The following is a 22,826-nucleotide window of genomic DNA, read 5'->3' as shown; positions in this document are numbered from 1 at the left end:
GGGTAAATAATACACGACGAGGTCAAGGTGGATGGGGCCGGTGACATGACGATGGCTGGGGGTAAGGGTGAAGGTGGCGGCAGCAGTGCGAGGAGCAGAAGGCCTGAGCGCACGAAACGAAAGTGTTGTTGTGAACATTCCCCCCCCCCCCAAATTGGCAAATACAAAGGGGAAAATAACTATGGAATAGGCGACGTCACCAATGCCATAGGTATATTTTCTATGGAGCTGGTGTCACGACCAACACCATAGCTATTTTCCTTCTAAAAGTACATCCAATTCAACTTTCAAAGGTCAATACAAAAATATAGAATAATAAAATCTAGTCAACAATTTTTTTTTAAATATGGATAATTATTAAATTTGTATTATAAAATATAGTCAAATGCCGCCTAATTAAGAATAGATAGATAAAAAACAACTACAATGTTGTTTCTTCTCGATTTTTCTTATTTGTGCGGGGGCTCTAAATGGAAGGTTCTGTATCTGACGTTCTTCTTCGTCTTTTCTTACACTTATCTTTCCGTTATATTCTTCTTGATAGATGCCAGATTGGTCATTATGATCTAGATCTTCCTTCTGTTTCGACAGTTCTTTACCGTTGTGTTCTCCTGCTCAACGAGGTGGTTTTCATTTTCTGAAATATTCTTCACACCTTCTCGCTCATCATCATGTATCGCCCCTTCGACTTTGGCATCCTGCTCTTCCTCATCATGACTTGTCCATCATGTGTAACTAGGCATGAAATCATATTTCAACAAGTGCATCTTCACATGACCAATAGAAGGGTCAATCAAAACAATGGTTTCGTACTTCTTACATGCACATAATATTTGTGTTTCCCCTTTCCGATTCATATCTTCCAACGCGACTTTCAAGAACACCCCCCCCCACACACACACACACACACACACACACACACACACACACATATATATATATATATATATATATATATATATATATATATATATATATAGAAAGTCTATTCATCACCCAGGATGCAGAATAAGTTATTCTTCACCCGAGGTGATCTTAGATCGTTTCATAATTAAATTACATTGAAAATAAAAATAGTTACATTTATACTCATTCACTACGTAAAGTTTGACATAAGAAAACAAAAATATAGGTCTAAGACAAGAAAAAATCATTTTATGTATATTTTACACTACGTTTTAGTGTTTGTAATTTTACAGGACATAAATTATTTTTATGGTGTCTATATATTTTCTTACGGTCTCTTTTTTACATATGAAATAAGAAAAAAATTACGGAACATAAAATTACAGTACATTGATATGAAAATAGAGGGGGGTGAAGAATAACTATTCCTCACCTAGGGTGACGAATAGTCAATCCCTATATATAGACGTTGCAGGTACACTCGTAGATGGCTCCGAAGTTTCCTGGTGTGCAAAGAAGGGTACTAAGTATTATCCAACCATCACGAAGGACAATGTTATCCACGAGCTTGGCGACTGCTACACTAGAGAGTTAGTGGTGCGTGCCTATGATGCAAAGGCGGTTGAGTACCATAAGGAAGATGCAACTCTGAACTTCCTTGATTGTCGTGAGTACACAAAGTTCCTCGCGCCGGAGAACATAAGGATATGCACTAAGGATGAGGAGAATGAGAACCTCCAGACCAAGCAACAATTATTCGACCTGGTAGTGAGCGAGCTTTCGAGAGATGACAAACTTGTAGAGACCAACAAGATGATGCTCCTTGAGTATGTAGCAGGGAAGAGCACAAAGGAGTATCCCATAGTTTACGTTAAGCTCGCGACAAAGGAGGAGGAGGTTCAGCTGCTGCAGCATCATCGTAGGTCCGCGAGGGACGACCACGAGGTCGGCCCCTGTGGCCAATAGCTTGCTAGAAGGGTGGCACTAGCTATTTCCTATATGAATGACTATTTAACTTTATGCATGTTATTTTATGTTTGAACCGTGCACCATTTGCATAATTTTTTGTTACTATGATATTTGTTCTATTTTGATGTGTTAGTTATTTAGTTTAATGATCTACACTTACTTTGGTTAAAAGTGGTGAAAGTAGTAAATGGATGCCCCGTGTGAGACCTGTGGTGCTTTGAGATGCCAGAAGGAAAGTTCTTCATAGATCTTCTAAAAGACTTCATCATTAAGAGAGTATATATATGACTTAGTTTAACATATTCTGATTGAGTTCCATATGGTACGATTGTGTTCGAAAAGGTCTAACTAGTTATTTTTAAACTTTTCTCACGTCATCCCTTGTGGGGGCATGGAGTGACTTCTTAGAGATGTTTTGGGTTCTGCTTGATGCAACCATGAGATTCCAATGCAACCTCATAAAGATGATGACGGCCCAACGCTTCAATTATCTTGTCACCAACAAGTTAAACCACACCTATTTCGGTTGCCTTGGTTGGAGAGCCCTTGCAACTGCTTACATGATGGAAGCTAGGGAGAGAGCCACATTCTACCTTGACTATGATCATGATGAGATCATGGTCTACTATAGGCCTACTGGCAACAATGGTTCACTTACTCCAGACTATGACCGTAAGGCCGCCTACCGAAATGTCTAGTTAGCTAGCTAGTAGGCATGCATGCATGGCATATCTCATGTTGTTGTTGGGGACCGAATCATGGAAAACAGAAAGAATTCCTACGAACACCGCATATCTATCTATGGAAATGCATATCAATGAGATGGGAGAGTGTGTATATATACCCTTGTAGACCGTTAAGTGGAAGCATATATTACGTGGTTGAAGTAGTCGTACTCTTCACGATGCAATCGCGATCCAGTCCGATCTAGTGCCGAAGGGAGGACCCCTTCGGGTTTAGCACATGTGTGGCTCAGGGACGTCTCCCCCTCCTTGATCCATCAAGCAAGGGTGGAGAAGTAGATGGGATCTCAAACAACATGATGACATGATGGAGATGATGGTGGTGCTGTGCTAGTAGGGCTTCGCCAAGCGCCTGTGGTACTATGAATGAGGAAGAACTCGGGAAGACATGATATGGGTTGCCCAAGGGAGGGGGGAAGGAATTGGTGCATTGCTGCCCTCCTGTGATGCCCTCGATTTGATCGTACGCTAATCATACACGCAAATGCATACGGCCAAGCTGAAGGACTCACGGGAAGATATCACAACACAACTCTAGACGCAAATAAAACATACAAGCTTCATATTACAAGCCAGGGGCCTCGATGCTAGAATACAGAAGCTCGATAAACACACGAGTCAGCGGAAGCAACAAATATCTGAGTACAGACATTAAACATGAGGTGCCTTAGAGAAGGCTAGCACAAAAGATACAACGATCGAACGAGGCGAGGCCTCCTGCCTTGGAACCTCCTAACTACTCCTAGTCTTCGGCGGCCTCCACGTAGTAGAAGGCACCGTCGGGGTAGCAGTTGTCCTCGGCGGGATACGCCATCTCCTGGGCTCCATCATCTGGTCGCAGCAACGCGTCACAGGGAAAAGGGGGAGCAAAGCAACGGTGAGTACTCATCCAAAGTACTCGCAAGACTGACATCAGAACTATGCTAAGTATGCATCAGTATCAAAGGAAGGGGTTTATATGTGGACTGACTGCAGCAATGCGAGAATAGACTGAGAAGGCCTAGTCCTATTGAAGACTAGCATCTTCAGGGGTCTTGCAGCAATAGACGAGAGTCGCACAAGAAACACAATTATATAGTCATATTGTTGCAGCAATATTAATTAAAATCACGCCCAGAGATTCTCCCTCGACTCGCTGTGAGGAAGCAAACCCGGAGCAAACATTCCAGTTAAGTAACAGTTGTAGTTGTATAAGATCGGGGCACAACTCGAAGTCGTCCTCTCACCGTGGACACGGCTATTCAAATAGTTAATTCTCATCCCTGCAGGGGTGCACCAAGTTTCCCATCACGCTCGATAAACTCTGTCCGGACACACTTTCCTGGGTCATACCCGACCTCGGAACATCGACACGTCGCAGCCCCACCAAGACTCAACAGAGAGACCAGCTCGCCTGTCTAAATCCTAAGCGTGTAGGGGTCATGGGCCCATCACCCTTTGCACTCCTGCACGATGCGTGGGCGGCCGAGGTCAGTCCCAGCACCCCTTATTACAAGCGCGATGCCTATCCGGACCACTCGGGCGCGCGCCGCTCCATTGCTGACGTCTGAAGAGCCTCAGCTGATACCACGACGTTGAGTGCCCATAACTTCTCCCGCATAGCCGATTAGTCCGAAAAGGTCTCCGACCAACGCAGATCAAATACCCAAATCCATTAACATTTTAATTAATTCATCGACATATCCACGCGGGAATCCATCTGCCTAACATTTATTCTTCAATGTTCCTAGTAACACGGTCGAGTAACTGTGTGGTCGTATCATAAGGGGGATCCGAGGTATCACCCTCGTTGGATTCCGAACGATGTAACCGTCAAGGTGGACTTAGAGGAATCACCCTCGAGGGTCTCACACTTGAGGGTTGCACGACAGAGTCATCGTCGGGAGTGGTGAAGGTGGAATCACCCTTGATAACCACGACCGACTAGCTTCACGACAGATATATCATCATGAGTACTTCATGAGGTGTCACCCTTGGTACCCGATAGTAGCTCTACAGCGTCGTACAACTAAGGGGGGGGGTGAGTGCTATGTCGGGTCTTGGCTCATCGATCAAGGATCAATACTTGACGCTAAAGCGGGGGCAACTAGACTAAGGGTCAGAGGGGATGACTGAGCCACCTATACTAAGCAGTTTAAGTGTGGTACTGGAGAGTAATAGTTCATCAAAAATAGGCTACGCATTAGAATAGGATCTATCTACAACAGTAGCAAAATTCTAATGCAAGTATGAGGGAGAAATGAATATGCGATGTATGAATGATCAAGGGGGTTTGATTTCCTGGTTTCTCTGCACACAAAAATGGATCCTTGACCGGGAAGTAGTCGATCACCGGATCATCATCCGTCTCGGGGTCTAGCGTAAAGGAAGTAACGTGAGGGAAACACAATAAATAACAGAGCAATAAAATGCATCACAAAGCATGACAAGGTAATACACCGTGATAGGGGTGACCTAACGCAGTACTAAACATTACAAACGAAGCGGGAAAATATCTCACGATATTTCCCGGGTCTTTGCCTATTACCGAGGAGATGAGCCTAATGCAAAATGTCCATATTCATCATACTAGAGGCATGTGACAAATGAACGGTTAGCGTATTTGGATTCGTTGGATTTTTCTGAACAACTTTCATATATAAATTATTTTCATTCGACTTATGGTTTATTTGCTATTAATTTTCAAAGTTTTAAATATTTTCTAAAACTAACAGAATTAATATTAATTCAAAAAATAGGGGAAATTGTTGGGTGCACCTGGTCGAGTGCACCCAAAGGGGTGGCAAAGGCTGACCAAGGGGCCCAGTTGACTGGTCAACTGACGAGTCAACTGAGGCTAACTGGTGGGCCACGGTGCTGAGTGAGCAGGCTCACTCGGCTGATCTTATCCAGTGTAACAGTGGGTAGGCCCCACATGCAGTCTCTGAGGGTTAATTAGGGGTTAGTTTAATTAGTTTGTATTAAATAGCGGGTGGGTCCCGATGTTAGTGGGTGTTTAGCCCCGAGGGTTAGTAGCTAATGGCGTGGGGGCCACGTGTCGGTGACCCACTGCTACTTCTCAAATAACAGCGCCAGAAATTGACACGTTGACGGAGACTTGCTTGCATTGGTTTTTCCATTGAAGAGGAAAGGGTGATGCAGCAAATGAGCAGTAAGTATTTCCCTCAGTTTGAGAACCAAGGTATCGATCCAGTAGGAGAGTCTCGTCAAGTCCAGAGTACCCGCGCAAACACAAACGAGCTTGCACCCAACGCTTCAAAGGGGTTGTCAATCCCTTCAAGATTGTTTGCAAAGTGAGATCTGAAGGCGGAAAGTGCAACGAAGTAAAAAGTGTAAGGCTGAAAATATGGTGTGGAGTAGACCCCGGGGCCATAGTGTTCACTAGAGGCTTCTCTCAAAATAGCAAATATCATGGTGGGTGAACAAATTACTGTCGAGCAATTGATAGAACTGCGCAAAGTCATGACGATATCTAAGGTAATGATCATACATATATGCATCACGTCCGAGACAAGTAGACCGATACTTTCTGCATCTACTACTATTACTCCACACATCGACCGCTATCCATCATGCATCTAGTGTATTGAGTTCATGACGAACAGAGTAACGCCTTAAGCAAGATGACATGATGTAGAGGGATAATCTCAAACCAATGATGAAAACCCCATCTTTTTACCCTTGATGGCAACAACATGATGCGTGCCTCGCTACCCCTTCTGTCACTCGGTGAGGTCACCGCACGGTATGAATCCAAAACCAAGCACTTCTCCCATTGAAAGAATCATAGATCTAGTTGGCCAAACAAAACCCACAACTTGAAGAGAATTACAAGGGTATGAAATCATGCATAAGAGGGATCAGAAGAAACTGAAATAAGATTCATAGATAATCTGATCATAAATCCACAATTCATCGGATCTCAACAAACACACTGCAAAAGAAGATTACATCGGATAGATCTCCATGAAGATCATGGAGAACTTTGTATTGAAGATCCAAGAGAGAGAAGAAGCCATCTAGTTACTAGCTATGGACACGTAGGTCCATGGTTAACTACTCACGCATCATCGGGGAGGTCATGGTGTTGATGAAGAAGCCCTCCATATCCGAATCCCCCCTCCGGCAGGGCACCAGAACGTGCCCAGATGGGATCTTGCAGAGACAGAAGCTTGCGGCGGCGGAATTTGTGGAATTTTTGGGGATATATAGGTGCAAAACCTAGGGCAAAGGGGCCTCAGGGAGCCCACAAGCCAGGGGGCCACGGGCCCCCCTGGCCGCACCATGAGAGCTTTTGGGGTCCGTGGTGGCCCCCTGCCGTGATTTTCCGTCTCGCCGATATTTTCTGTTCCGAAAAAAATCTTTTTGGCAGTTTCATTCCGTTTGGACTCCGTTCAAAATCCTCCTCTGAAAGGGGTAAAAAACATGGAAAAACAGGAACTGGCACTTGGCACTGAGTTAATAAGTTAGTCCCAAAAAATAGATAAAAGGCATGCAAAATATCCAAAGTTTGACAACATAATAGCATGAAACCATCAAAAATTATAGATATGTTGGAGACGTATCACCCACCAGCGCCCAAACGCGGCGGCGTGCGCCGGCGAAGCTCCAGCGAGAGACAGGAACCTCGGCATGACTCATAAATTGTGCACCATGCACCATTTCGAGTGCCGCCATTCCATTCTGGCCATCGGGGCGAGCTGGGACGGCTTGTGGCGTTGTCGACGTCGAGCTTGGTGGCGGCCAGTTTGGGCGACCATTGAATTGCGGCCACATGACGAATTCGAGCGATCTAAAAGATGGGCGGCCTCTGCGCGTGCATACGAAGCTAAAGGACCCATGCTCATGACCAAATGGTCACTGGGAGGTCGCCGACGACGAGCTTCCGCGATAGTGGGTTCGGCCGTGTGGTGAAAAAAGGGTCAGAGGATGAAGTCGAGCGTTTACTCTTAGGGGTTTTGACCGTGAGCTCACCGCAGTTGTAGAGGAGCGGTCGATGGAGCCGGAGGTTGGTGGAGTGGCTCGAATTCGCCAGCAACGTGCGCCGGTGATAGCGAGGAAGAGCAGTCGATGGCGGCGCTACCGCCTGGCTCCGGCTCGATCCATCACTCCAGGGGTCGAGGAAGTCGAGGTGGAGCTCCATGGCTTGTCGGAGTGGAGCGAGGTGAGCGGTGGCCGCGAGCTCACCGTGGCGTAGCCATGGCAGCGCTCGGGTGTGTGCGAGGGAGGAGCAGCGGGGCATGAGGAGGGGGTTTGAGGGAGCTAGGGTTTGCGGGAGTGCGAGAGAGGTGACCCAGGGTGGTCTTACCCTCACCGGAGCATTGCAGATGGCCGACGCGTGGCGACCGGCGTTCGGACGGCCGTCCGTGCGCCATGGCCCTCCCCCAAGCGAGAGGTGGAAGAAAGGCCGACTTAAAAGGGCCAGGCCTCGCTGCCGAGTAGCTTTTCTCTTTTTTTCCTTTTCTGTTTCTATTTATTTTATTCTTTTCTATTTATTTATTTTTAGCAACAACTTGTTGTAGCAAAAATGTTTGACTTGGTCAAATAATTATAAGGCAATATTCTGTCATGCCACAAAAAGTTTAGAACCCATTTGAATCTGTTATATTTGTCCATGAATTTAAAGGTGCATTTAAAGTTGCAGTTGGGCTCTATTTTGGATGGTGGGGTCCACACCAACATCAAGGTGATGTTGTTTTCGTTATCAAGAATTGTTTTGGAATTTTGTCAAGTATGCAAAAAATTTCTATAGCTGTTTGAAATTTTATTTTATCACAATAAAATTCCACAGCCTTTAACGGTGGAATTTGAAATGAGATATGAATTTCAAAGTGATCAAGCATTGTTTAGTAACATGATTAACGTAATCATGGTGATCACTGTAGCTTGATTACAGGGGGTTACTGTAGCATAATCTGAGGATGTCACACCTCCCCACACCTACTCTATTTGTGGGAGCAACGGGGAGGGGCACAACCCATTTTGCCCCTCCTCCAAGGAGGGAGGAGTGCCCTCCAAGCCAAGTGGAGACCCTCCCCTTTAGGGGTTACCCTCCCCTAGGCGCATGGGCCTTAGGGAACCGGTGTGCCTTGCACAATAAGGCCAGGGTGCCCCTAGAGCCCATGCACACCCTAGGGGATTGTGGTACCCTTTCGTACTCCTCCGGAACCCTCCGGAACCTTCCCGGTACAATACTGAGAAAACCGAAAACTTTTTCTGTAGCCAAACATGACTTCCCATTTATAAATATTTATCTCTAGAACATTCCGCCACCAACATACATATACCAATACTACTCTAGCGTCATCGAACATTAAGCGTGCGGACCCTACGAGTTCGAGAATCATGTAGACATGAATGAGACACCTCTCAGGTCAATAACCAATAGTGGGATCTGGATTCCCATATTGGTTCCTCCATATTCAACAAAGATCTTTATCGGTCAAACCACAATGTCAAGGATTCAGCTAATACCGTATGAAGTTCCCTTTGTCCAGCGGTATGTGATACGTCTCAAACATATTTTCTCTTGTTTTGAACTCTAATTTGCATGATTTGAATGAAACTAACCCAGGACTGACGTTGTTTTCAGCATAACTGCCATGGTGTTATTTTTGTGCAGAAATAAAAGTTCTCGTAATAGGAAGAAACTTTTTGTGGATGTTTTTTAGAAAATATGAAGATTTATGGAGCAAAGACCCACCAGAGGGGACATTTGTTGGTGACAAGCCAACAGGGCACGCCCACCCGCCTAGGCGCCCCCTATTGGCATAGGGACACCTCGTGGCTCCCCCGATCCTAATTCCCGTCCTATAAATTCCCGAATATGTTGAAACAATGAGATAGAAGATTTCATCGTGTTTTATGAGACGGAGCCGCCGCCGCCACCTCCGATTCTTCCCCGGGAAAGCAAATCCGGAGTATGTTTGGGGCTCCGGAGAGGGGGGGGGGTTCGTCACCATCGTCATTGCCACCCCTTCTCCATCAGCAGTTCCATGATGCTCACTCATATGTCTTCAACGTATCTAAAATTTTTTATTGCTCCACGCTGATATATTATCATCTGACAATACTTTTTGGGTCACAATTCACCAATTTATATTATTTTTGAGCACTAACCTATTAACCATGTGCCTAGTACCATTTTCTGTTTTCTATGTGTTTTTTACTTTTCAGGTTTACTATACCAAACAAAGTCCAATTGCCCTGAAACTTTCTTATGTTTTTATGGACTAAAACAAGACCTGAAAGATTTGGGAGGAGGACGGAAGCCGCACGAGGGAGACACAAGCCAACATGGCGCGACCAGGGTGGTGGACACGCCCTGATGGATTGTCCTTCCCTAGTGGTCGCACTTCCTCCAACTCTAGCCTATAAGTTCACATATATTCCAAAAACCCTAAATATCAGAGAGAAACACTTTTTCCACCGCCACAAGTCTCTATTCCACGACAATCCCATCTGGAGCTTTGTTCCGGCACTATGCTGGAGGGGGACTGGTCACGGAGGGCGTCTTCATCAACCTTGTTGCTCTCGTGATGATGTGTGAGTAGTTTCACCACAGACCTACGAGTCCGTAGTTAGTATCTATATGATCATCACATCTTTGCTTTGATCTATCCGGTGTCATTCTTATGTATGGTGCGTTCGTTGGAATCAGATGAATTGTGGGTTTATGTTCAGATTATTTATGAAAAGTATTTGAGTCTTCTCTGCAATTATTATGATTCTTATTTGCATGATCATCATAGCTTCATAATTATCTCCGATCAATTGAATTTCTTTGGCCAAGTAGTTTAGTATTTCTTCAGTGAGAGGGGTGCGTTGTAGTGGGTTCAACCTGATGAGTTTCTGTATCCCAATGATAGAAGGGGACAAGTTGCGTATTTGTGTTGCATACATTAAGGATAAATTGACGAGGTTTATTCATATTGGTTGAGTTTACTTTGTCTACATCATGTCATCATTCTCCAAGCATTACTTTGTTTGTCATGAACTTAATATGTAGAGAGGCAAGCATAGAAGCGCTCTTGGAGAGGAGTAATACTAGTAGGTACAGGCATGAGTCGGCCTATTTGCTTATGGATTTATGCCTATATACACACAATCATTGCATTGAAAATTTCATAACTATCCGCTTTTCTATCAGTTGCCCAAAAGTAATTTGTTTACCCACCGTTTGTTGCTTGCCACTAGAGAACACTATGGCCCCAGGGTCTATTCACTTATATATTCAGAATACTTATAATTTCCTTGTTGTTCTTATTTGTCTTCTATTTATTTTGCAATTTACAATTATCTACACACCTCATTTTCTTGCAAATAACGAGATCAAGGGGATTGACAACCCTCTTGACCGCATTGGGTGCAAGTTGTTTGCTCTTTTGTGTGCATCCGCTGAAGACGGTTGAGGATTGATATTCCTATTGCTTCAATAAACCTTGGTTTCTAAACTGAGGGGAATAGTTATCTGTATGGTGGTGCAATTACCCATTCCTGTTCACGGAAAACCCAACACAGATCACAAGTATGAGGAAGGATTTCTAGCGCTCTTGCCGGGGAGTATCATCACCAACTATCAGGTAACTTCACACAGATTATCATTCACTAGTTCTTATATTTATTTTCTCTTATATTTAGTTTTCTTCATAAAAATGAAAAATACAAAAATATTTCTATTTGCTTGTTTGCCTAGTTATGTTATCTTTACCTTTGACACGCTAAAACAAAGGTAAAAAGCAAGAAAAATAGGATAAACAAATCCTCATCCACTTACCAATCTTTTCAAAAGACACGACTATGTTGAACCAATTTCTAGTTAGTTGGGTGCACTAGATTATCTTTATGAGGTCTTTCTTAAAAACTCTGAATCTGAAAATTGTGAGATTTATAAAGTGATTCATGATAGTTCCTTGAATGAAAAGCATGATTGCCATATTGTTAGTATAAATTCTATGAATATCAGTTGTACTATTGATCATGGTTGAGGTGATAAGCATGATGTTTCTTATGATCTTGATAATTCGATGCCTCATCATGAATCTATCATTTATTATGATATTTGTAACACTACAGAAAGTGGGTATGGAAGAGCGTCAACATTAGGTAATAATGATCCCACTACCTTAGAAGGATATAAGACTTGCATGCATATGGATCATAAAGAGAATGTTTTACATGATAGCTATATTGTTGAGTTTCATTATTATCCTACATGTAATTCTTATGAGATTGGAAAATATGGTTATAGCAATTTGCATGTTACTCAATTATCCCTCTTTGTGTTGAAATTATTAATGCCTCACTCTTCCTATCTGCATATGCTAAATTTCACTTGTCTTGAGAATTTGTTTTCCTGTAAAATTCCTATGCATAGGAAGCATGTTAGACTTAAATGTATTTTTCACATGATTTATGATCTTGTCTTTGTGCTTGAATTCTTGTCTTTTACGTGAGCATAATTATTATCTCAAGCCTATCTTAATAACTATAAAGAAAGAGCTTGTTGGGAGACAACCCAATAGTTATCATTTACTTTTGTTTTGGTGTGATGCCATGATGCCTCTATAATTATTGTGTTTTATGTTTAAATTAGTGTTGGTGTCAATTAAAGCCTTTGGGATGACTAGTATGATAATTATAATTGATACGGTGCAAAAACAGAAAGTTTGACGTCAAGTGCAGAGTTTTTCTGATTTTACTGGAACATATTTTTAAGCTGAGTTGTTTACACACTATTGTTGTAAAAATTACTATGGTATTCCTAAAGTTTCAGAATTTTTGGAGTTACAAAATTATAGGTTCATTAGAGATTACTACACGCTATTTTGTTTTAGACATATTTTGTTTTTGCTTGCATAGTTTGCTTGTTTTGACGATGCTATGGATTGTATCGGCGGGTATAATCCATGGAGAAGTTAGAATACAATACCTAGCATGCAATAATGAAACATGAATCAATTTACTACCGTACCTAAGTAATTGATATGTGGCTTATACTAACAGATCTCATGAGGTTTTGTTGAGTTTTGTGTGATTAAAGTTTTCAAGTTTTTGGGTGTTATCATGATGGACAAAGAAGTAAGGATCCGCAAGAAACTAAGGTTAGGGCTTACCAAGGAACCCCATGGTAATATTATAGGAATACTCAAGCAACTAATCTTGGGATGCCACGAAAGGCATGCTCTCTTTCGTCTTAATCCATAGGTATGTCACTTGGAGCTACATTTTTATTCGTCACATGATATGAGTTTTGCTTGGAGCTTCGTTTGCTTTAGTTTGGTTTTTATTTTAATTTTGCCATAATCATCATTTGTTGGACACACGAACTTGAGAGAGAAACACATATATCATGGTTTTTTAGGATACTCTATGTGCTTCACTTATATCTTTTGAGCTTGGAAGTTGCTCTAGTACTTCACTTATATCTTTTTGAGCACGATGGCGTGTAGATTGTATAGAAATATTTCCACTCTCGTTCTTCACTTATATTTTTTGGGAGTTAATAAATAGTAATTGTAATTTCCGTCAGTCATAAGGCTAGCCCAAAAATAATAGGTATTCAATGAATGATAATCAAAGCCATCATGTAGCACATAAAGAGAAACCGAGGGTTAATGATAATGATGTGGTAATACGAAAAAGGTGTGGGTGCATCACTGTTGGTTCGTAGAAGTACCGGTAATAGGATGTGTTAATTTATTATTTGTCCAAATATTAAAAAGGCATGGCGGGGATGTATGAGCATTTCTATTCCTCGTTAAAATGCTAGTGTTGTTTCAAGTCGGAGTTGCGCGATGGTTAAATCGTCCCAACCCTCTCACTCGGGGCATGTGAGTAGTGCTTTCATTTGTGCCAAAACTAATGAAACTTTGCAATAAGTATATGAGTTCTTCATGCCTAATGTGAAACCATGGACATACACAATCTCCACCTCCTCATATTTTGCTAGCCTCTCCGGTACCATGCATTGCCCATTCTCACCGCGAGAATCTGTGCAAACTTCGTCGGTGCATCCAAACCCCGTGGCATGATACGCTCTGTCACACATAAGCTTTCCTATATCTTCCTAAAAACATCAACCATGCCTACCTATCATGGCATTTCCATAGTCATTTCGAGATATATTCCCATGCAAATTCCACTATTACATCATATGACTAGTTCATTCATCATCATATTGCTTTGCATGATCATGTAGAGCTGACATAGCATTTGTGGCAACACCACCATTCATCATATTGCTGATATATGTCATGCTAATTATTGCACATCCTGGTACGCTACCAGAGGCATTCATATTGAGTCATATTGTTTCATAGTTCTTCATATCGAGCTTTCATGAGTTGTAAGTAAATGAAAGTGTGATGACCATCATTATTTGAGTATTGTCCTAGTGAGGAAATAAAAAAGGGGGAGGTTAAATGATCCCACCATAAAAAAGAAAAAAAAAGAAAAAATGAATGAGAGAAAAAGAGAGAAGGGACTTTTTTACTATCCTTTAGAACACTTGTGCCTCGAAGTGGCACCTTGTTCTTCATATAGAGAGTATAATGATATGTCATTTTCCTCTGATAGTGGGAATCATTTTTTCGTTATTGCCGGTGCACTAAAGACCGGGGTCCCTTGTGCCCCAGACTTGTGCACGGGCATTGGCAACGCCCCCGATAGCACCGTGCCGGGAAGAGCAACATGAAAACAATCCAAGACCCACCAAGGCCATGCCCTTCCCTCACCAAGTGGGGCGTGGGATGCAAGGGCTCGAGACGCAAGGCCCCGGCAAGCCCTCCTTGCAGAGAAGATTCCCAAGGCCCCGACAAGACCATTTCGTCGGGAAGACTACCCGAAGATCAACAAGACCCCAGCAAGCTTCCCTTGCCGAGAAGACTCGCATAGACTGGCGAAGCCCCTAGCAAGCCCTCCTTGTTGAGAAGGTGACCAAGTCACCCGATGGATACTCCAGGCCGGCAAGCCCGTGTTCGCTCGCCAGGTGTCCCCACCAGTTTCTACCACAATCCGACTGCTCCAGCATGCCCCTCGTTTGCCAGCGCAAGGCCGAGGTGTCGATTCACCTGGGTACGTGTCGCAACCACCTTGCGGCAGGTCAGGGGTCAAATAAGGCATTTACTGCCCCTGACACCACTGAAGAAGTAGAGCGGTGAACACTGTTCACTGTACCTCCCGTGAGCACACTGTTGGTGACCCCTTTGCCTATAAAAGGAGGCCCAAAGCTCATTCTTAGGGGTTGGACCTTTTGGGGATCAGAGACTCCCTAATCACCTACTAAGTTACTGTAGCAAAATCAACCTATAGTATGCCCACAATACAAACTAAGAAGTAGTAGGGTTTTACGCGCCAAGCAGGCCGAGCCTGGGTAAAAGAACCTTGCCGGTGTTGATCGCTAGTTCCACTTTCGATGCCATACCTCCCTCTCCCATCCAAACGATCAAGGGACTCCATGCGTTTCCCATAGGTGTTGGTTTTTCCCCAACATCCTTGGCGCGCCAGGTAGGGGGATTGATGGTTGAGAGCTTCTTCATGGATTCAAGCAAGTTCCGCGTCAGATCTTGGGAGGTGGAGCACACCACTGCGGACCCTCGAAACAGGGCGCAACGGTTGTTTCTCTACTTCACCACGACCTCCTGACGCCTGCGTGAGCGCCCCGCTGTGCGAACATAGGCTAGGGAGGGCGGAGACCTCAAGCCCTAAGGCACCAGGCCGACGCACCGCTCTGAGACAGTGCGATGCTATTGAGGGTGTGGTTGGGGGCTCCGGCGAGGCCTCGGACACATACTGCGGCCAATGCACCTCCACGTAGAGGTGCATAACCGTTGAGAATGCGCCTACGGGCCCCGGAACCCAGATGCGCACTCCAGCCAAACTCTTCCCCCGGAAGCATCACGTCTTCGCCAAAGGTGCGCTCGGGGGCTTCGTCAGCACGACCAGGCAAAACAGGAAAAGGAGTTATACTCCGGCAACCCCCCCTTCTATACGACAGTCAAGCAACTGTCGGCAAATACCTTGCCGGAGGGGAAGTTGTCGGAAGAGTATAGTCTCTTGCTTGTCGGGGATCTGAAGCCTCGACAAAAGATCCAAGCGCTGCGGGGAGAAGTACCATGACATGACAGATAAGTGATAATTATTTCAGATTGATATTTCAGAGTAGATAGGTTGTTCCCTTTATGAAAGATCCAGAACCTTGTTTGAGAAAACTGCGCGTAGATGGAACCTTGTAATGATCAGTGTGCCTTAGTTTTGTTTCGAACTAGTTCAACGACCTGAACGACCATAGAGCGCCTTCTCACTTTTTCGAACCGGTTCAATGGTCTAAGTGGCTACATAGCACCTTATTTTGCCTCGAGACGCGCTCAACGATCTAATGGTTGCACTGAGTGCGGCAAGGAGCCTTGCCGTCAACGACCCCTGAAGCGATCTGCTAAGGATCCGTTCCTCAAAGCACTAGCTACGGGACCAGTCACGCCGGCAAGCTTCCGGAAAACACAAAAGGCGTATCATACAAGGGCAAGAATCAGGCGCAAAGGAAACAACATTTCATTCATTTGTTTGAAACAAACTCAGACATATTACATGAATGATTTTTGCTACTCTAACCTATTACATTGTCTTTTGGCGAGGGACGCGTTTGTCGGACAGAAGTTCAAGAAGACAAAAGGTCAGAGCTCGCGGCACGGTCAGGGATGGCTCTCCCGGGACCAGCACTGTGCCGACGAGAACGGGACCAGCCCCAACAAACACCGCCCGACCCTTTCTGGCTTGATACCAGGCACAGGAAGGGGCGAACGATCCGGAGCCAGCGAGCGCACCTCCTCCCGGGGCCGGAGAGCCACTGCCCGCTCCTCAAACACGAGGCACCGACGCGAGCTCCGACAAGATACCCCCGCCGGGCAGGGGAGAGGCGTGAGCGGGCCTCGGCGGCAGGGCCGTCGGTCAGTCGGATCTCGGGGAGTCGTACTCCGACTTGACCCCCCGAGATCGTGACTTGCCAAGATTGCCACTACAGCCGCTATCCTCCTCGTCGCTATCGCTCGAGGAAGGACATTCGGCGCCGCTCAAGCTCTCTCCACAGCAGCCCAGACGCACACGTGAGCGCCCGTAAAACTTGACATATAGCATATTATCCTCCGCTAGCTTGAAGCGGAGGATATGCCCATCCTCGAGGCTGTGGGCGCGGGCAAAGGCTTTCCAGCCCCGCCAAGCAACATGGAGCGGTGCTTCGTGTACTCCATGTGCACTTGCATAGTGCCATGGGAGAAACCGTACGCCCGCAACCATAAGACAGGAGGCTTGGCGGCCTCCATCGACGTGGCAAACGGGCGAGGGCGATACAAATGGCCCCGCGGGACGCCGTGCAATTCCACGACGAACTCCAGCGCCGTCCCGTCCGTGTGCCCGCCAAGCACGTGAGAAGACGGAGGTTCTAGAGTAGTACTCCACCTCTCCCAGCCATGGCCTCCGCGGCGACCGCGACTTTTGTAACACCCTCTGTTTACCTTTCCTGACTAATTAACTTATTTCAAAAATTAGGACCAATTAAAATTTCTTGTGAATGCTTGTGATGCTCGAAGTGACTCACCTCCTTAACTCAAAACTCCTGCCTAAAGAGAATACCATGTATTTAGGACCAGAAACTATTTTTACCAAATATTATTTTCACGAGAAGGCATTTCTTGAGTTAAGCTTTCAAAACCCGTTATATGGGATATGTATTACAAGTCCTCAAATTAGGGAGTTTATTTTGCACCAATTATCTTATTCAAAACCCATTATCAAAATGACTTCCCAAAACCACAATATTATTATTTTAGAAGTTATTTTACTATTCTATTTAAAAGCCCTCCTATGTGGCCAGTAATGGTCTTTTATGAAGGAAAGTTATTTTTATTGATTTAAAAATATTTGAGAAAATTTAGGGAAACTCAGTGGACATATATATTCCAAATATATTAGTTTCAACACATGGTCATGTTCAAAATATTGGGCAAAACCCTACAAAATCCTTTCTACCTATTTCAAGCTTTTCTAATATATAAGAAATATTCTCAATAAATTCTTGTAAAATTCTAGTTTGTTAGATATGATATCTGTGATGATCTTGCCAAGTTTCATCTCAATTCAAGTTGATTCGATTCCCCTAATAATTCTAAAACCCTATATGTCCAGATCCAAATTTGAGCAACTCTACATTGTCAACTGTCTCCAATTGTGCTCAAATTTGGTAGACATGTTCTTATACTCCAATAAGGCATCCAAACCAAGTGGTGTATCAAGGAGAATAGAAGAACTTGTCCGAAGACCCTCAAAATCCTCTTTGTTGATTTCTGCCTTTGGGGAACTTTACATTATAAAGTTTCTCCAATTTAATCAAAACTTTTTGGGCATGCTGTAATGCTCAAACAATTTAATCAAAACTTTTTGGGCATGCTGTAATGCTCAAATAATGCCCCACACCAAATATTGGATTTGTGGGAATTGATTTGAATAGTTTTGTACACAGAAAGCCATTTTTACCTCTAGTAGCATTGCCATGGCCTCTGAACAATTATTGGAGGGAGACTTTATGTAACTATTCCTCATTTTACCCTTGGAATCATAATTTTTACTCCTCTTGCCCCACTTCTGCTTTAGACAAAGCCCCCACCTCTTTCCATAGGGTCCCTAGCCCAAGGCATAATTTCAAACCAAGTTATGACATGCTCATGTGGGGAAAATGAGCAGCACATCTACAAGTTCATTTCTGGATGAAATATGGCTTTGTACACCAAGTACTAGCTACCCACCTCTGCGTGAGTTCAAACTTGGCATTGTTGTAATTCTTCCATGTTTAAGACTGGTAGACAAGGTTTCACCTCAGTTCCCTTTCTTGGAAAACCACTTTTGCCAGCCCCTAGTTTCCTGTTGCAAATTTAATCACAGTTAAAACCCCACCTAGCCAACTCCAATTTGGTCCAAACTCCACCAGTGCATCGTCGCACACATGCCTTGCATGTTTGACACCTTGGCCTGGCCAAGGGGTGGCCTAAGACACCAAGTGGGGGTGGTGACCACCTCCCTGGCGTGCAGAAACGGTGCTCTGCACCTTGTTTTCTTTCTCCAGGACGTATCCAGCCGTTGCATCGTGTCTCAGAGCACCATGTCATCTCCTTTGACTGGTCCAAGCTCTTCCCGACACTGGCTAGCCTCCAAAGTGTCCCAGGGACGCGTGTATTCCCCCATCCTACTGAGCTCCGGGAGCTCCCAAGCTTCTCTTCGGTTTCCCCCTCTACATTTGAAGCCTCCCCGAGCCACTGCTGCCTCTGCAGCTAATCACCTCTCCGTGGGAGTCTCCTAGATCTCCTTCCGTCTCTCCCAAGCCCCCTCCTCTTCCTACCCCACCAATGGCCGAAGCCCTTCGGCGGCCTCCCTTGCGCTCGAGCTGGCCAGCCTCCCCTGGCCTCGGGCCTTCCCTCCAGCCGCGTCCCCTCAGCTTCCCCATCCTCCTAGACACGTCTAGGGCCCCTTCCCTAGGTCGTGCCACGCCCTCCGTAGCCGCCAGAGCCGTCAACCGCTTCTCATGGCAGGTAACTCGCCCCGACCATTCCCCGCGGCCACCAAAACCACCCCGGGCTTAGCAGGGAGCAGGGCACTGATACGTCTCCATCGTATCTACTTTTCAAAACTCTTTTGCCCTTGTTTGGGACTCTAATTTGCATGATTTGAATGGAACTAACCTGGACTGACGCTATTTTCAGCAGAATTGCCTTGGTGTTATTTATGTGCAGAAATCAAAGTTCTCCAAACGTCCTGAAAATTTACGGGGAGCAGTTTTGTAAAATATCAAAAATATCTGCGCCAAGTTCCACCTCAGGGGGTGGGCCAGTGGGCCACAAGCCCCTGCTCCGCCACCACCCCCTGGTGGCGGTGGGCAGGCTTGTGGGGCCCACACGGCTCTGCCGCCCCCAATCTGAGGTCTATAAGATCCCTTTCGTCCCAGAAAAAAAAGAGAAGTTTTCGTCGCGTTTGCGATACGGAGGCGCCGCCACCACCTGTTCTTCATGTGGAGGGCAGATCTGGAGTCTATCTTGGGCTCCGGAGAGGGGAAATCGTCGCCATCGTCATCATCAACCCTCCTCCCTCTCCAATTCCATGAAGCTCTTCATCGTTCGTGAGTAATCTATTCGTAGGCTCGCTGGGCGGTGATGAGTAGGATGAGATATATCATGTAATCGAGTTAGTTTTGATGGGGATTGATCCCTAGTATCCACTATGTTCTGAGATTGATGTTGCTACTATTTTGCCATGCTTAATGCTTCTCACTAGGGCCCGAGTGCCATGATTTCAGATCTGAAATTATTATGTTATCACCAATATATGTGTGTTTTAGATCCGATCTTGCGAGTTGTAGTTACCTACTATGTGTTATGATCCGGCAACCCCGGAGTGACAATAACCGGAACCACTCCCGGTGATGACCATAGTTCGAGGAGTTCATGTGTTCACCAAGTGCTAATGCGTTGGTCCAGTTCTTTATTAAAAGGAGAACCTTAATATCCCGTAGTTTCCTTTTGGACCCCGCTGCCACGGGAGGGATGGACAATATATGTCATGCAAGTTCTTTTTCCTAAGCACGTATGACGACACACGGAATGCATGCCTACATCACATTGACGAACGGGAGATAGCCTCATATCTCTCCGTGTTATAGCTGTTGCATGATGAATATCATCCAAACAAATCACCGACCCATTGCCTACGAGTTTGTCCTGCTGCTGCTACTACTGTTGCTACTGCTCTTACTTGTCTTGCTCTGCTGCTGCTGCTACTACTGTTGCTACTGCTATTACTTGTCTTGCTCTGCTGCTACTGTTGCTATTACTGTCGCTTGCTAGTGTTGCTATTTGATACTGCTGTCACTACTGCTGTTCCTTGACACTGCTACTACTCGTTACACTGCTGCTACCTGCTACTATACTTTTTCGATGACCGTTGACGGGAATTGACAACTTCCGTCAACGCGGCAACGGAGGCGCCATTGATACAATCGTTAGGAATAGTCTGCCGTCAACAGATCGTTTCTGACACCGTTGTTGTCATATTACTTTGTTGTTACTACTGTGCTTGCAGATACTAATCTTTCAGGTGTGGTTGAATCTGACAAATTCAGCTCCTAACACTCGAGAGTATTCTCTCACCTCCTGCCTGGTAATCCAACAAACTGGGTCGAATACTCTACCCTCGAAAACTGCTGCGAACCCACGCGCTGGTGGGCCGTCAACAACATTCTTCTAGTTTCATTACTGGGGAGTGCTATCATCATTCTTCTGGTGCCGTTGTAGGAGAAGGTTTGTTGTCATCGGCATTCGTCTAGCTAACGCTAGAGAGTGCAATCAGGCACCCGCCCACACCCTCGGCTCGGCGGCTAGGCCAGCACGTGCCGAGAGCCGCGGCGGCCAGCACCCCATCTACCCCGCCACGAGGTAGAAGAAAGGCAGAGGAGAGAGAAGGAGTCGGGCGGGCTCCAGGTGTCGGCGACCTGCGAGCCGAGTCCGGCTGATAAGTGGAGGCGCACTGGCGCTTTGCGCCTTCCCTGAGCCAAAGGCGTATCCGAAGGAATACGCCTCCTGCATGGCCTCCGCTGAAGCCCGCAAGCGACTGAGCCGGCCCGCGGCGTGTCTAGCTCGCTGAGTGCAATATGAAACCCCCGCTAGCCCTTCTTTGCTTTATTTCTTTTCTTTGAACTTCAGAAACCTCTAATAAATTCATGTGAGCGCCAATTTAGTTGATTCAAATTTTGCAGGTCCCACAAATTAAGCTCTATCCACACGTGTGCTTTGCACATTTTTCCAAACCACTTTCATTCTGTATTTATATTTAAATACAGATTTGAGTGCTTCTAGCCCCCCTTTCAAAAATCCTATAGGGTTGAAATCAACTCCAAATGGAGTGATTCCAAATTCCAGATCCTTCTAATATCATTCCCTATTTTTGAAGCCTTGTTCAACATTTTTGTATGACATATTTCTGTTGCAATAAATACATAGCTCCCTCTTGCTATTTGTTCCATGTTATAAGATCCTAGAATATTCATGCCTACTCCAAATCCAGTGAAACCACTTCCTAAATACTTCTAAAATTATACTCTATTAAATGAGTGCCTCCACTCATTTTTATCATGATATTTTCTATAGGTTTCTATAAGGATCCCCTATTCCTCCTTTCACCCATTCAAAAATCCCTGTTGGTCCAAACCTCTTATAGCAAGCTTCAGGTATTTTTCTTATGTCCACAGAGGTCCAAAAAAAATAAAACTTCTATTTTATATAGCACATCTGTTCTGCTTATTGTATGGCTGACTTTGATTGTTACTGATGATAGTTGATGAGTAGACGGAGTTCTCGGAGTTGGATCATAAGATCTCGAAGACCCCGATAACTATGAGAGCAAAGGCAAGCAACCCTTTTACCATGCTTTGATAGTATGTTATATTGCATGCTAGTAGAGAAATATTTCTGTTGCATGTGATCATAAGCATCGGTAAATCATTGAAGTGATGTTACCGATGGCTCCTCCGGAGCCCTTGCATTTTGAGCATGATCCTACCACCTATGAGGGTCACGCTAATATCATGTTGACAAGTAGAGCTAATCATAGTAGCATGAGCATGATGATGGTATAAAATCAAAGGTTTATGAAAACCCCGTCGGGTGCCACTAATGCCCGAGGGTGATGATGAGTTAGGTGGCCACTTTTGGAGAAGTGGTGCACCGGGTATTTTGTGTGTGTATGGTTTCAGAAATGGGATTAGATTTATGATGTGTCGACTATCCCAACCTTACATGTACGACCACATTACCCCTTTATGAGACGAGGCTTTGTTGATTACTCTGGTCGGTGCTAGTGAGTAAATAAAAGTGTGATGATCATCATTATTAGAGCACTGTCCCATGTGAGGAAATAAAAAAATAGGCCAAAGAGCCCAAATAAAAAAGAAGAGAAAAAAGAGGCCCAATAGCCCAAATAAAAAAACAAAAGAGAGAAAAAGAGAGAAGGGACAATGCTACTATCTTTTTCCACACTTGTGCTTCATAATAGCACCATGTTCTTCATGATTGAGAGCCTCTCGTTTTGTCACCACCATATATTAGTGGGAATCTTTATTATATAACTTGGCTTGTATATTCCAATGATGGGCTTCCTCAAATTGCCCTAGGT

Source organism: Hordeum vulgare, chromosome 5H (genome assembly GCF_904849725.1).
Source record: "Hordeum vulgare subsp. vulgare chromosome 5H, MorexV3_pseudomolecules_assembly, whole genome shotgun sequence".
NCBI lineage: Eukaryota > Viridiplantae > Streptophyta > Magnoliopsida > Poales > Poaceae > Hordeum > Hordeum vulgare.
This window is presented reverse-complemented; position numbering follows the sequence as displayed.